Below are 16,167 nucleotides of genomic sequence, written 5' to 3' on the forward strand. Positions count from 1 at the left end.
GTTAAAGCCTATATGGACGTGCGTCCTGAGGGTTTCTCACAATTTCTAGTTCACGAGGACGGTTCCCCGTTGACTAGATTCCAGTTTAGGAAGGTGTTGGCCTGGGCAGCATCAAGGGCAGGTCTTGATCCAAGGGTCATTGCTCCCCATTCCTTTAGGGTGGGCGCGGCCACCACTGCTGCTAGTTTAGGATGGTCGGCTGACCATATTAGAGCTCTGGGGAGATGGAGGTCGCAAAGGTATCTTTTATATGTTAGGCCTTTGACTGTTTAGAAGTGATTATGTTTTGCAGATGCAATGGTTAACCTCTGTTTCTTTTCTTAGGACCAAGGAGCGGTCCACTGAGAGTATGGATTACGGGGCATTCGTACATCCACTGGGCGGAGCTTCGAGCGATCGCGAGACCTGATGGGCGTCAGTTGGGGTTCCCCTCTTCCTGAGTCACTGTTAGGTGGTTAGGGCGCAGGGGGCTTATGTGGCAGGCTCTGCCTGAGTTGCTGCAAGGGGCCTTGCGCAGGTGGGAGAAACCCCACGTACTGACTCAACAACATAACTATGTACAACTATAACTCTTAAATAACTTTACATAAAACTGTAATACTTGAATAACCACGCAGACACAGATATATGGGAAAAGACCCGAAGGTCGCATTTATTGTAGAACGTGAGAACCGGCTGGACTCAACGGGGCCAGCTAAAACATGTGGCGGCAATCTAGTTAGGAGTAGGAACCCCCTGCTAGGAAGAATGGACCGCGCCCGTGAATGCCCACACAAGCGGAGCTCAGCTGCCGCAGAAGCTTAGGGAGTTCTCTGCATCTTAGAATGGGAGGGACCCCAGGCGCGCGCCTGCAGAGATCACCCTCCCCTGGGCAGCCATCACTCTACCTCTGATGGCAAACCGGGGCGCGGACCAACCGCCACAAGAGATAGCCCAACAGGCTCACCTCTTGCCGCCACACCTATAGATGATTAAGTATAGCACGCCTCAAATTACAGAGGAACAGGTCAATGCCCCTCTCAGAGAGGTGCACCCCGTCCCTCCTGTAGAGGCACCTCTCAGCCGTTGATATGTTCCCATGTTCCACAACAAACCCTCCTGACTGCCCTAAGAAAATCCTCACTTCTCTGTTAATTTTCTTGCGGACCTGAAAAGCTGCGCGATGAGACTGCATATGGCGCCATTCTATCCTGGGGATGATGTTAGACCATCCTATCCTGACTTGGGGAATCCATGCCTGAATCGTGCGCAGATCCGACTGAATAACCGCACTGAGCTGCTTGCACGGTAGGAGCCCCATATCATTTCCACCTGCGTGGATGATAAGTACATGGGGTTTCTCCCACCTGCGCAAGGCCCCCTGCAGCAACTCAGGCAGAGCCTGCCACGTAAGCCCCCTGCGCCCTAACCACCTAACAGTGACTCGGGAAGAGGGGAACCCCAGCTGACGCCCATCAGGTCTCGCGATCGCCCGAAGCTCTGCCCAGTGGATGTACGAATGCCCCGTAATCCATACTCTCAGTGGACCGCTCCTTGGTCCTAAGAAAAGAAACAGAGGTTAACCATTGCATCTGCAGAACATAATCACTTCTAAACAGTCAAAGGCCTAACGTATAAAAGATACCTTTGTGACCTCCATCTCCCCAGAGCTCTAATATGGTCAGCCGACCATCCTAAACTAGCGGCAGTGGTGGCCGCGCCCACCCTAAAGGAATGGGGAGCAATGACCCTTGGATCAAGACCTGCCCTTGATGCTGCCCAGGCCAACACCTTCCTAAACTGGAATCTAGTCAACGGGGAACCGTCCTCGTGAACTAGAAATCGTGAGAAACCCTCAGGACGCACGTCCATATAGGCTTTAACCAGTCTGACCGGGCAGCAAAAAGATTCATCATGGGCCGGCAAAGCTAACCAGGCACCTCTCCCTTCTTGGTCAGTTTTGGATCTGGGAAGAAAGACCAAGATCGACGACCCATCGTCTCTGACATGAGGCAGCAAAAGGCCGCCCGTCTTTTTCTTAGAGGGTGGGACAATTTCCCCTACCCTAAGAGCCCCGTGAAAAGCCAGCCCAAAGGCGGCTGAGAAAAGGGCAGTTTCGTAGGCGGATGAACAGACCGCCGGCAAAACTCGGCACAACGTTACCAGACGCTCAATGGTAACTGGTTCCCTGAAATCCCTGACCCTGGGGGCCATACGCCCCCAGCCTCGAAGTACCTGCCTAACCAGGAAGGTCTTCGAGGGGTCAACAAGCCCATACAACTTGCAGAAAAAGGACACTGCCGCCAGTCGTGAACCCACCGCAGTCATCGAAACACCATTACCTTTAAGTTCGGTAATCCATTCCAGTAAGCCCCACTGGTCCCCGTCACAGGAGGGACGGCACCTGAAGTCACAAAAAGCGATCCACTCCGTCCAGTATTTCACATAAGTAGCCCAGGTAGACGGAGCGAGGGAAGCCCGCACCATCGCAATCAAGGGGCCCCATCCAGCGCCACCTGCCATAAGTAAGTGGGACAGGACAACCCGTTAGTGTCCGCATCGGGCACCAGTGCATAAAATGCTTCCCATTGAAAACGGGAGAGCGCATCAGCAATCCTATTCTGGACGCCCGGAACATGCTTAGCACGGAACACAATATTCAGGTGCAGACACCTCAGCACCAACAGTCTCAAATACCGCACCACCGGAGGGGAACTAGATGAAAGTCTGTTAACAGCATAAACAACGCTCATGTTATCTGTCCAGAAAACCACCTCACGGTCGCGAAGCTGATCGCCCCAAATGTCAAGAGCGACCAGTATGGGGAACAGCTCAAGAAGGCATAGGTTCCTGACCAAGCCTCTGTCTATCCACACCGCGGGCCATGGGCCAGCGCTCCATTGCCCGGCCAAGAAAGCCCCGTACCCGTGGGACCCAGCCGCATCAGTGAACAACTGGATCGCTGCGTTAGAAGGAACAACCTCCCACCACAGGCAGATCCCGTTAAAGTGGAGAAGAAATTCTTCCCAGACCTTAAGATCTTCCACCATCTCAGCAGACACCCGGAACCTCCGGGTCTGCGATCTTTCTCCGCACAGTTGCCTCTCGAGCCTGCGGAGGAATATTCTATTCATAGGAATAATCCTGCCGGCAAAGTTCAGCAAACCCAATAGGATTTGAAGGTCTTTTATGGAGCTATACAGCTCTGTTCTCATAGCGCGTACTGATTCCAACATGCGCTGAATTTTCTCTTGTGGCAGACGGCACTGCTCTGCCACCGAATCAACTTCGATGCCCAAAAAAGTAAGGCACGTGCAAGGACCCTGGGACTTGTCCTCCGCCAGAGGAACTCCCATTCTATCCATTAGAAACCTGGTGACTTTCATCAGGAAAGCACACTCAGACGATCCTGTCCGCCCAACCAGCAGAAAATCATCCAAATAGTGTGCCAGGCCGTCGAATCCGGCCACCTCCGCGATGGCCCAGTGCAAGAAGCAGCTGAAAGCCTCGAAGTAAGCACACGAAATTGAGCACCCCATGGGCAAGCATTTGTCCACGTAGTACTGCCCCTCAAAATAGCACCCCATAAGCCTAAAAGAGGAGGGGTGAATAGGCAGGAGCCTGAAGGCGGATTCAATATCCAGCTTTGCCATCAGAGCTCCGGCCCCCGCCCTGCGAACTAGCCCTAATGCTTCATCAAATGATTGGTAAGAAACTGAGCTAAGTTCAGGGGGGATGGCGTCATTCACCGAACGACCCTTCGGGAAGGACAGATGTTGGATGAGCCGGAATTTACCCGGCTCCTTTTTTGGGACTACCCCCAAGGGCGATACAACCAGCCCCGGGAGGGGGATATCCTCAAATGGGCCCGCCATACGACCCAACCCAATTTCTTTATTCAGTTTGTCCCGCAAGACCCCGGGAAACTGATATGCGGATTTTAGGTTCCTGCGTGACAAGGAACCCTCCACGTGCGATCCGACTGGGATAACAAATCCGGACCGCAGACCGCCACCAAGCAGCAAAGCGGCCTCCTTAAATGGGTATAGCAGCAGCCACTTCTCAATTACGGCCACCTTCAGAGGTGTGGCCGCCCTTTCCGACAGGGAAAGGTTTGGAGCCGGCTGCCGTTCTCTCCTGGGAACGACCCGCGTCCTGGGTTCTGGTACACTCCGACCCCGAGTGGCCGCCACCGCAGGTTTTGCACGCGTGCCGAAATGCGCATGCCGCTCCCCTGGTACACGATTTGTCCTGGAAGCGCCAGCACACCCCTGTGGCCCGCCGTCGAGAGCGCTGCGAGGCCTTAACGCCCCCCGATGCTCCGACCACTATAGCTGGCGCAGCCTGTTTTTCAGGACCCAATTGCGCCCACAAACGCGAATCAACGTCACCGAAAGTAAGAAGAGGGTTCCCAACCATCTTTCTACGGAAGGCAGCGTCGTAATCCCGCCAAGCCCCATCCCTGTACTTCTCGTACACTGTTTCAATGGAATCCTGATATTTCAGGATGTTCAAAGCTTGATCGGGAAATTTAGAGATATAACAGGACGCATAAACCCTAAAGCACTTGCGCCATTCCTCATAGGAATCAGGACGTTTAAATTTTTTCGGGCCCGTGCCATCATCCGCCATTTCTTTCTGGCAATAAGCTTCCGCAGAAAGCTCAAACATGTGCACGTACCTCCCACCCTGAATGCGCCGAACCATCTTAGATTTGAGATGTTCATGGAGACTAAACGCTGGCCATGTGTCAGTGTCCCCATGTACAGCTGCCCTGCGCCTGTTCCCCATAACCGGGCTAACTAAGTCTGTTGACACAGGAGGTGTCAACATAGGAACAGTGGGCTCCATGCGGGATGAACCAGGGGGGAGGGGGAGACCCATAGCCTTCCTTTCTTCCACTAACCATTTCACCATCCTATACATTCTTTTTTGCCCTTTCACTTCCAACCCCAGGGATCTATCACTTTCAGAACCTGAATCATCCGAGGATGAACTTAAAACACTACGTTCAAAAGTAATAGTGTGCTTACCAGCTCCCAAGAAGCGTTGCACCGGGACAGGACCAGAAGAAGTGGATGGCTGTTCCTGAGACTGTGGCTCCCTTTCCACGGCACTGGGGGTGGCCTGGAGTGGCAGTAATGCAGTTCTGGGTTCCATAATGATCTGTGGAGAAAAATGTGAAAGAGGAGTACCCAGGGAAGGGGACGAAGGCCCACTAACCACATTACCACGGGACCCTAAGGGACTGGGGCTCCTATGATCACTGCCACACTCCTCAATACCATCATCAACCATATCAGCCATGCGTACATTCACCACTGCATTAGCAAACTGTACTTGTCTACTCTGTTCAGCCGCAGCCTGCATGCTCTGACATAGACTGGGCGTGATAACTGGGCCTTTCTTTGCTGAAGCCCTAGTAACAACACCTGGTAGAGCCCCGCTGAGGGCCGCACCCGCGGGCGCCGCCCGCGCACCCTGTCGGGCACTACGTTTGCTGCGTGACGCAGTACTACGGCGTCTGCTAGGCCGCGATGTATTCGCGGGCCGACGCTTGCCCCCAGCCTGCGTGATTGCGGCCTGAGGCCCTGCGACTTGTTGCGCAGTAGGCATATTCCCCGTCAGGCCTGCGGCCTGCTCATTAATAAAACAGCCAACATTCATACAATAGACTCAAAAACCCCCGATTGCAATAGGTCCCATGAAATGTTGAACGACAGTGTATACGTTATGTTCCAAAGCAGTATAAATCAACAAGCTTGATTATATTTAATACACATTGGTGGAGCACTAAATGGTATGTTAGTATATTCAATTTTAATAACGTGTGTATTATTAAAGAGCCGGCATCCACTTGTCTAATGGTCACAGGTGTGTATATATTCTTTTCAATGGCGTGTGAGTTTTGAAGATGTGTATCCTTATGTTCACTTCAAAGATTATGATTATGTTTAGTACCACTATTCACAGTACCCACACCGGTATCAAACAACTGGCTTGGTAATCACAGTATATAATTTCATAGATTCCGGTCCTACTCACCGCAGGAAGGGTTGATATCAGTGTTAGTGGTTGTAGTTCTGATCCGTGTCGATTCCTCTTAGTTATCCTCACACGCTGTACACACCTGCAAGGTAGCTCACTGATTGTCTGCTATGCAGGCTGTAGTTGCTTTGAAAGACACACTGTTTAAAAGTAGCATACACCCCTCCTCAGCGTTTTCCTTGCGCTGACATAATACATGAAAAGTTCCAAAAGAAGTTAGTGGAGGTGTATGCAGGCAGCACAACTTAGTTTAAAAAATAATGAAGTTTATTAAATCATTTAAAAACTGATACAAGCACAGAAACAAATGTTACCCAAACACACAGGGGAAAGACTGCCTTCCGACGCGTTTCCTGCTCAGACTGAGCACTTCATCAGGGATGGCAGGTGTCTCCCTTCTCGACTATTTATTGGAGTCTAGAAGTTTAACCCTTAATGTGCTATACTTTGAAAAAAATGTTCAGTTTAGCTTTTCAACAAAAGTTGTTACTGAACAAGGGTCATAAATCCTCAACTCCAATAAATCTCACTTTTTCTTAACATGAATGATACATAAGATTATACAATATTTACATTAAACAATTGTAACTTTTCAATTTGGATGCAGTTAGAAGGATAGCCACCATAGGCACCCTGGGAGAGAGATTAGGAGAGTGGGTAGACGGCCACTTACAACCAGTGGTGGTAAATATGCCTGGCTACCTTAGAGACACTAAGCAACTTCTTAGAAAACTAGAAGGTTTTGCATTAAATGACACTGACATCCTCTTAACAATAGATGTAGTATCTTTATACTCATGTATACCACACCAACAAGGAATCTTAGCCTTAGAAGAAATTCTGAAATTATACACCAATTATGATATCATCTTCATAAGCTACCTCACAGAAGTTGTGACCTATTTACTGACACATAATTATTTTGTATTTGAAGGCAAAATGTACTTACAAAAGCGAGGGACAGCCATGGGGGCAAAATTTGCCCCCTCATATGCAAATATCTACTTGAGCTACTTCGAATTCTTTAAAATCTTTGGAGAGCTAAATGAGCATAAACAGTACATTCAATTTTATACAAGATTTATTGACGATGTGCTCATCATATGGAGTGGTAGTGTTCAGCAGATAGAAAAATTTTTTAAAACCTTAAATCAAAATAGCATGAACCTTAAGTTCACCTGGAGCTATGCTAATGAAAGTATTAATTTCCTAGATCTCAAAATTAAATTTGATAAAATCAATAAGACAGTTATCATGGAAACTTACAGAAAAGAAATAGCAGGCAATACAATCTTGAGGGCAGAATCCAATCATCCTAGACACCTAAAAGGAGCAATACCCAGAGGTCAGTTCATGCGTTTACGCAGAAACTGTAGTAGCATAGGAGATTACAATATACATTCAGAACAACTTAAAAAGCGACTCATAAACAGAGGGTACAATAAAAACCAACTTGAACACACACTAAGAGAGGTGCGCCTAATGGACAGAGAAGATTTATTGAAAGATAAAAACAAATGTTCTAACTCAGAAAATAAAATAGTATTTTCTACACAATACAGTATTCAATATCCCAAAATCTGTAATATAGTAAAGAAATACTTACCAATATTAGAAAAAGAACCAGCACTTGACAATATTTCCACAGATGGAGTAAAATTTGTCTCAAGGAGAGCCAAGACAATAGGCCAATATGTAAATAGAAATTTTTCTGATTCTAACGCGAATAATAAAGACAGGATAACCTGGTTAAAGCCAAAAATAGGCACATTTAAATGTGGTGTAAGACCCTGTAAAAGTTGTCACTACGTTAAAATGGGGGACAAATTTACATCACATACTACTGCACAAGAATTCTCAATTGATTCCCATTTTAACTGCCAGTCAGACTATGCAGTATATTTGGTTTCATGCATAAAATGTGGCAAACAATATACAGGTCGCACAATAAGGGCTGTAAAGGAACGAATACGTGAACATCTTTTGTCTATTGAGGCAAAGGAACCCAAAACTCCCGTAGCTAGACACTTTGCAACACATAGGCAGGGAACCAATTATAATAAAAGTACGCAAGAAGAGATTCTTAGAATGTTTCAATTTCAAATCATAGATAGGGTGCCAAATAGAATCTCTGGAGGAGACAGGCTAGCAAAACTAAATAAGAAAGAGGCCTTCTGGATTCATAAGTTAAGAACAGGTTTTCCCAATGGGATGAACAAAATATGGGACTTACAGCTATATACTGGTAACTAGTAGACCACAATAAGAAACATACTTAAATTGAAAGTTTCTTACATTGATAGCTAAAATTAACTTTATTATAATTAAAAACTTGCTTGCAATCCCTCGAATACAATTGATATTTGGTGCCAAATATATCTTTGGGTACAATCTTAACATAAATTTATCCATAAAGTGTTTCCTGTATTTGAAACTTAGAGCTAGCTCCCAGTAATACAATCACTATACACATACTGGAATCCAAACATGCTTACTAACTTATAATATAAATTTATCCATAAAGTGTTTTCTATATTTGAAACTTAGAGCTAGCTCCCAGTAATACAATTACTATACATATACCGGAGAACTAAACATGCTTGCTATCTTATAATCGTCTAATGAAAAAACAAGCACTTCCCATTATTAATGTGAAACCATTTATCCTTCTAACTGCATCCAAATTGAAAAGTTACAATTGTTTAATGTAAATATTGTATAATCTTATGTATCATTCATGTTAAGAAAAAGTGAGATTTATTGGAGTTGAGGATTTATGACCCTTGTTCAGTAACAACTTTTGTTGAAAAGCTAAACTGAACATTTTTTTTCAAAGTATAGCACATTAAGGGTTAAACTTCTAGACTCCAATAAATAGTCGAGAAGGGAGACACCTGCCATCCCTGATGAAGTGCTCAGTCTGAGCAGGAAACGCGTCGGAAGGCAGTCTTTCCCCTGTGTGTTTGGGTAACATTTGTTTCTGTGCTTGTATCAGTTTTTAAATGATTTAATAAACTTCATTATTTTTTAAACTAAGTTGTGCTGCCTGCATACACCTCCACTAACTTCTTTTGGAACTTTGCCTGCTCATTAATGCCTGTTTCCCCAATCTGGGCCCTCCCGGGCGAACGTGCCCTTGTTCCTTGCCCCTCAGAAACCACTTGCCCCTCAGATACACCATTTGCCCTGATCGGAGCACCGTCAAGTGCTAACATACCCCCGGTCAGGCTTGCGGCCTGCTCATGAGATCCCTCATGCAACCTTCTACCCCTTTCAATGGCCGCCAAATCAGTGTCCCCTCGCGGGCGCTGAGTAATTGAGCCTCGCTGCGCACCCCCCGCGGGCGTCGCCCCCCCCCCGGGGTACCCCTCTCTTACCTGTGTACCCCGGCGGAGACGACGATGCTGCCCGCTTGCCTCTGGATTCTGGAATGGCGTTCCTGGATGTGACTTCACCGGAAGTGACGTCACCGGAAACGGCCAAACCGGAAGAGACTGGCCCTGAAGAAGCCATGGATACCCGCGTGGACGCCGGCGCGCAAACCGAAGCCGGAGGACCTCCCTGGGATGTCGGCCCACCGCCGGAAAGCACCGCTGCCAAAGATTGGAGCAGCGCTACCGCCGTGGAGACCGCCTCACCGGTAAGAATGACCGGATCAGATACGGCCTCCCCCCCGCCACAACTCGCACTAAGAGCAGGGCCCTGCTCCCCTACCACAACCCCCTCTGCTACCTGGGGACCCACCACTGAAAGGGGAATTAAAGGAGGGGTGGGAGAGGGAGAGACAACCATGACTTCGGGATACAGGCTAGACCCCGGGGGACGACTCACCGGACGAGGGGGGGAAGGCTGCACCACATCTTCTCCAGAGTCAAACTCATCAATCATCAGCTCATCTAATTCCGACATCTTCTTCCACAGGACTCCTGACAGATGATCCTGACGCTGTGAAGACGAGCTGGAAAAGAGGGTTTGGGCCTTGGGAGCTGACTACTTAAAGGTAAGCTAAACCCCACCCTCACTAATGCAACATTGTTGCAACTTCACAGCAGCACACTCCTAAGGGCCTTAATTATTATGGTCGTTCTGGGCTATGCTGCCCTCCACTGTCTCATATATACATACATACACACATACATACACAACATACACATATATACATACACACATACATACACAACATACACATATATACATACACAAATACACATATATACATACACACATACGTACACAACATACACATATATACATACACACATACGTACACAACATACACATATATACATACACACATACATACACAACATACACATATATACATGCACACATACATACACAATATACACATATATACATACACACATACATACACAACATACACATATATACATACACACATACATACACAGCATACACATATATACATACACACATACATACACAACATACACATACACACATACATACACAACATACATATATATATACATACACACATACATACACAACATACACATATATACATACACACATACATACACATATATACATTCACATATATACATACACATATATACATACACACATACATACACATATATACATACACACATACATACACATATATACATTCACATATATACATACACATATATACATACACATATATACATAAACATATATACATACACACATACATACACATATATACATACACATATATACATACACATATATACATACACACATATACATACACATATATACCTACACACATACATACACACCATACACATATATACATACACACATACATACACACCATACACGTATATACATACACATATATACATACACACATACATACACATATGTATGTGTGTATGTATATATGTGTATATTGTGTATGTATGTGTGTATGTATATATGTGTATGTTGTGTATGTATGTGTGTATGTATATATGTGTATATTGTGTTTGTATGTGTGCATGTATATATGTGTATGTTGTGTATGTATGTGTGTATGTATATATGTGTATGTTGTGTGTATGTATATATGTGTATGTTGTGTATGTATGTGTGTATGTATATATGTGTATTTGTGTATGTATATATGTGTATGTTGTGTATGTATGTGTGTATGTATATATGTGTATGTTGTGTATGTATGTGTGTATGTATGTATATATGTGTATGTTGTGTATGTATATGTGTATGTATATATGTGAGACAGTGGAGGGCAGCATAGCCCAGAACGAACATAAGAATTAAGGCCCTTAGGAGTGAGCTGCTGTGAAGTGGCAACAATGTTGCATTTTTGTGGGTGGGTACAGGGCTCACCTTTAAGAAGCCAAGCTACAGGCCCCAAACCCTCTTTCCAGCTTGTCTTCACAGCTTGCAGGATCACAGCATCTTCATTCTCTGGTTAAGCAGTCTGCTGCAGCATGGGCTGTTTTTCAAAGTCTTCCAGAGCACCTGTGAAGAGTGATGTGTTGGAGGAGTTACTGATCGGAGTCCCACCATCTCCGGTGAGTCGTACCCCGATCTTTCCCCCCTTTTCTCTGTAATTTAATGGGGAAGTCAGGGGGGGATCTGTATGTCCTATTGGTGTTAGATTATTTCCCAGGTAGGCCCATCTTCCCCCTCTCTCCCTCCCGGTCAGTTAGTGGTTGGGGCCTGGGGGCCGGGTACCCTCTTCTCCTCCCCTTAATCATTTCACATACCCCTGATGCGCGTCTCTAGGGTGGATCGTTGGCTGGAGTGAGTGTGAGCATTCATACTTACCTCCGCCATCGGTTACGGTGTCCACGAAGCCCAGGCCTGCAGCGATTGCGCTCTTGCAGGGCTTGTGTCGGCGGTCCCCCTTTAGCGGTCGCGACTTTCGGTGGTTCTTCCCCTCCTCCTGGTCGTCGGATGGCTTCGGGCGAGTCTTCGGCCATGCGGGCGGCGGCATCCATCATTTGACGGCGTCTCTTCCGGTCTCGGCGCTTCCGGTGACGTCGCTTCCGGAACCGCCATTTGAGATCCGGTAGCCAAGCGGGTGGGATCGTCTCCTCCGGGGTCCCCAGGTAAGAGAGGAGTGCCTGGGGGGGGGACGAGGCCCGCTGGGGGGGGGGGCGCGCAGCGAGGCTCAGGGGCTCTGCGCTTGCTGGCAGATGAATTGCTTGCAATGCCTGGGGAGTATGATGTGGAAAGCATGGGAGAATTTGCAGGCCAGAAGCTGTGGTTCAGGTGATGAGAATGGGCATTTATGAGCAGGCCGCAGGCCTGACTGGGGGTTTCTTTTGTTTATTAACAAGATTGTTTAGATAGTCAGCCTTTTCTTTGCAGTCAGTCAGTGGCGCAAGGCCTGACTGTTAGCGGCCAATTGAGGCCTAGCAGGAATTACGCCGTGTCATGCTGCAGTGCATGAGAGGCCCATCACATAGGGCACGCAGGCGTTCACCTGGGGTACCTCCCCTGTGGGATGCATTTGGGGTAACAATTAACGTTTTTCGGCCAGGAAGGGCCCAGGTGTTTTTTCTCTTAGTTTCTGCTCAGCATGGAGATAGCACAGAACAGGGCTTCTCTAGTCAGGTGTAGTGGCGAATGCAGTGTCTGCATCACAAGAGAGTGGCATGTCTGAGTGTATGGAACAGTGTGTGGCGCATTGCGCAATGTTCTGGGTGAGGGGGACTAGATTCTACTGTGGCTGGGGGGTCCTTGTCCTCTCCCCGTGGTACTCCTCTCTTGCATTTCTCATTTCAGGCCAAGGAGGAGCACAGCCGGGAGTAACCTTCAGTCTCCTTGGATCCTTTGCCGTGCAGCGCCCCTGGGAGCTGGAGAGCATGGAATCGCAAGAAGTGGTGTATCTCATGGAGCCACAGAATGCTTGGGTGCCGATGCAGTACAGTCCAGGTGTTCGTGGCAAGGAAGAGTACAGCGCCCCTCTTGGAACTGGTGAGACCATTTTATTTTTTGGGCATAGGGGCTTTAGTTCATCTTCGGATGATTTTGGGTCTGAGTGAGTGATAGGCCCCTGGGGTCGAAGGCTAAAGAGCAGAAGGGAATGTATAAAATTGATGACGTGGGTAGTCAAGGTGCGTAAGGCCATGGGTCCTCCCCCTCTCCCCTGGTTTCTCTTGCTAGAACCCTGTGTTCTTTGCAGACACCTCCTGCGCAGCGGGGGTGGCTGTCCCTGGGGCGACAGATGGGCGTACAACGGCCATGTATGGGGACGAGCACAAGCAGCCCTCATTAGGCCTTCTCGAGCATCTGAAGTCCGAATTTGTTAGACGCATTCGAGAGGGTAAGTATGTGCATAGGTTTGAACTTTCGGCCAAGGTCTATCACCAGGAAGAAATGGCGGTGTTACATCGCTAAACTTCCCGATCGGGCTCTGAATATCCTCAAATATCAAGATGCCATCTAATCCGCTTGCGAGCGGTTTCGGGAACGGGCATAGCGGGATTATGGCGTCGCGTTCAGCGATAGATGGTTGGTAATCCCCTCCTGAATTTGGCGACGTAGATTTGTGGTTAGGGGCATAGTTCGTGCCCGACAAATCATTTTTTGCCCGGGCAGGTCTCTGCTGGGTCCCAGGGCAATTGCGCACCTTAGCGCTCTCAGCGGCGTTCCACAGGTATTTCCTGCGCAGTTCCAGAATAAGCTCTGCCCCAAAGGGCCGGCGAGTGTTTTTGCGACGTGAGTCAGCACCGCGGGGTGGCCACTCCGGTTGGAGGGTAACAGATCCCACGATGCAGGCCGGTCGCAAGAGCAGCCTAGTTCCAGTTTCAAACCTTTCACTGCCGGAAAGGGTGGCCACCCCACTGAGGGTAGCCGCAATTGGTAGCCGTAATTCGGATAGGAGGGTGGCTGCCTTGCTAGGCGGCGGCCTCCGTCAGGGATTCATTATCCCCTTCAGATTCGTAGTATAGGGTCTACGAAATCGGCATACAAGTTTCCTAGCGTTGCGAGGAAAAGGAGGGACAAGGAGATTGCTTTGGGCCGCAGGGCTGGCTCATTTGTGGAGGTTACGATTCGAGGATTGGTTCCTCTCTCCTCTTGGGGTTGTTCCTAAGAAGGAGCCGGGTAAGTCCCGGCTCATCCAGCACCTTACCTTCCCTAGAGGGTGGTCGGGCAGCAACGCTATTTCCCCTGAGCCAGTTCGGTTTACTACCAGTCCTTTGATGACGCGTTATCACTGGTATGGAGGGCAAACCTGGATGTGGTATCAGCATTTCGGATGCTTTCCATTCATCCCTCCTCCTTACACCCTGGGATGTTGGCGTGAGGGCAAATATTTTGTGGACAAAAGCTTGCCTATGAGCTGTTCTATATCATGTGCTCATTTTGAAGCCTTCAGAGCTTCTTGTACTGGGCCATCTCAGTGATTGCTGTTTTGATGGCCGGCACATTGCCTGGACGATGTCCTGCTGTTTGGATATGCTGGATACGCTGTGTGTGTGTTTTCTTGATGAAAGTGATCCGATTTTTGCTGACCAGAATGGGTCTCCCTCTGGCGGAGGGTGAGGCCCAGTGCCTTTGCATGTGCCTTACATTTTGGGTATCAAGATTGACTCTTCGTTAATGCAGTGTCATTTGCTACAAGATACGATTGCCCGTATGGTTGGTAAGGTTCGGGAAATCGGGTCCTTTGTTGGTTCCATGAAGGATCTCCAGACCATGTTGGTTCTTCTGAATTTCGCCGGTAGGATTATTCCTATAAGAAGAAATTTTCTTCGGCGGCTCGGAGGGCGTTGTGCGGTCACAAGCGAGTGAGTTTGTGTAATGGCAGAAACGTTCGATGACTTGGCAGTATGGGGACATTTCTGGAACCATTTTTAATGAGATCTGCTCATGGTCGAAGTTTGTTCCTTCCAACATGGTAATTCAGTTGTTACTGATGCGGCAGGGTCTCACGGGTGGGGGTCCTTCTTGTCCGGTCACTGGAGTGCCGTCCCCTGGCCTCGGTCATGGGTTCTGAGGGGCTTGTTAAGAAGTTTACCCTGTTAGAGCTCCCCCCCCCCATTATTATTTCCTTTGAGGTTTAGCGTGAGCAGCTAAGGGATCGGGAGGTCGTGTTCTGGATGGATAACAAGAGCGTCATGTTGCTGTTAACATGCTCTCGTGGGGATCTCCCGCGGTAGTGCGGTACCCTCGCATGCTGGTTCTGAAGTGTCTGCACCCGGTGTACAGAATAGAATTGCTGATGCGCTCTTTCGTTTCAATGGAAAGCATTCTATGCGTTGGCTCCTCAGGCGGACATTAACGGAGTCGTTTGTTCCTATTATTTATGGCAGGTAGCGCCGGTGGGTGATCTTTGATGGCCATGATCCGTTCTTTGCTGGCCCTCTCTACTTGGACCGCTTAGGTGAAGCATTGGTCAAAATAGATCACCTTCTGTGATAGGACGAGCCGGCCATCTTGAGGTGTTGTCCAATGGGGTCTTTGGGACGGATCAACAAGCTTAAAGGTAATGGGGTTTTTCTGGAGGGTCAGTCGGATCTCGGCTGACTGCCGTGTCCTTCTTCTGTAAATTTATGGCCTCTCGGTTCTTCAAGAACCTTCCTGGTCAGGCAGGTGTTGAGGGACTGGGGGGCGTATGGTGCCCAGAACAAGGGATGTTAGGGAGCCCGTTACCATCAGGAGATTGGTTCCTGTGTCGAACCGTGCCTGTGGTGGGTTCTCATGCCGACAAGGGTTCCCGTTCTCCGCTGCCTTTGGGCTGGTTTTTTCACGGGGCACTGAGGGTGGTACAATCCCTGGGGTCTGTAGGCCTCCTCATGTCAAGAACGACGAGTCATCTGATCTAATTTTCCTCTCCAGATCAAAGACAGAACAAGAAGGGAAAGGAGGTGGACGTCTTAACCCGCCACGTGGGCTCATTTTGTTGCCCAGTCAGGTTGCTTAGGACCTATATGGACGCGATACGGAGGGTCCATTACAATTTCTGGTTCACGAGGACGGTTCCCCGTTGACCAGATGTCAATGCAGGAGAGGCCTGAGCTGGGCAGCATGGAAAGCGGGCCCTGACCCAAGGGTCATTGCCCCCACTCCTTCAGGGTTGGAGCGTCTTCCGCTGCCGCAGGTTTGTGTTGGTCTGCCAACCACATTAAGGGCGTTGGGGAGATGGAGGTCTAAGTGATACATGTTGTA

This window comes from Bombina bombina, chromosome 4 (assembly GCF_027579735.1).
Source record: "Bombina bombina isolate aBomBom1 chromosome 4, aBomBom1.pri, whole genome shotgun sequence".
NCBI lineage: Eukaryota > Metazoa > Chordata > Amphibia > Anura > Bombinatoridae > Bombina > Bombina bombina.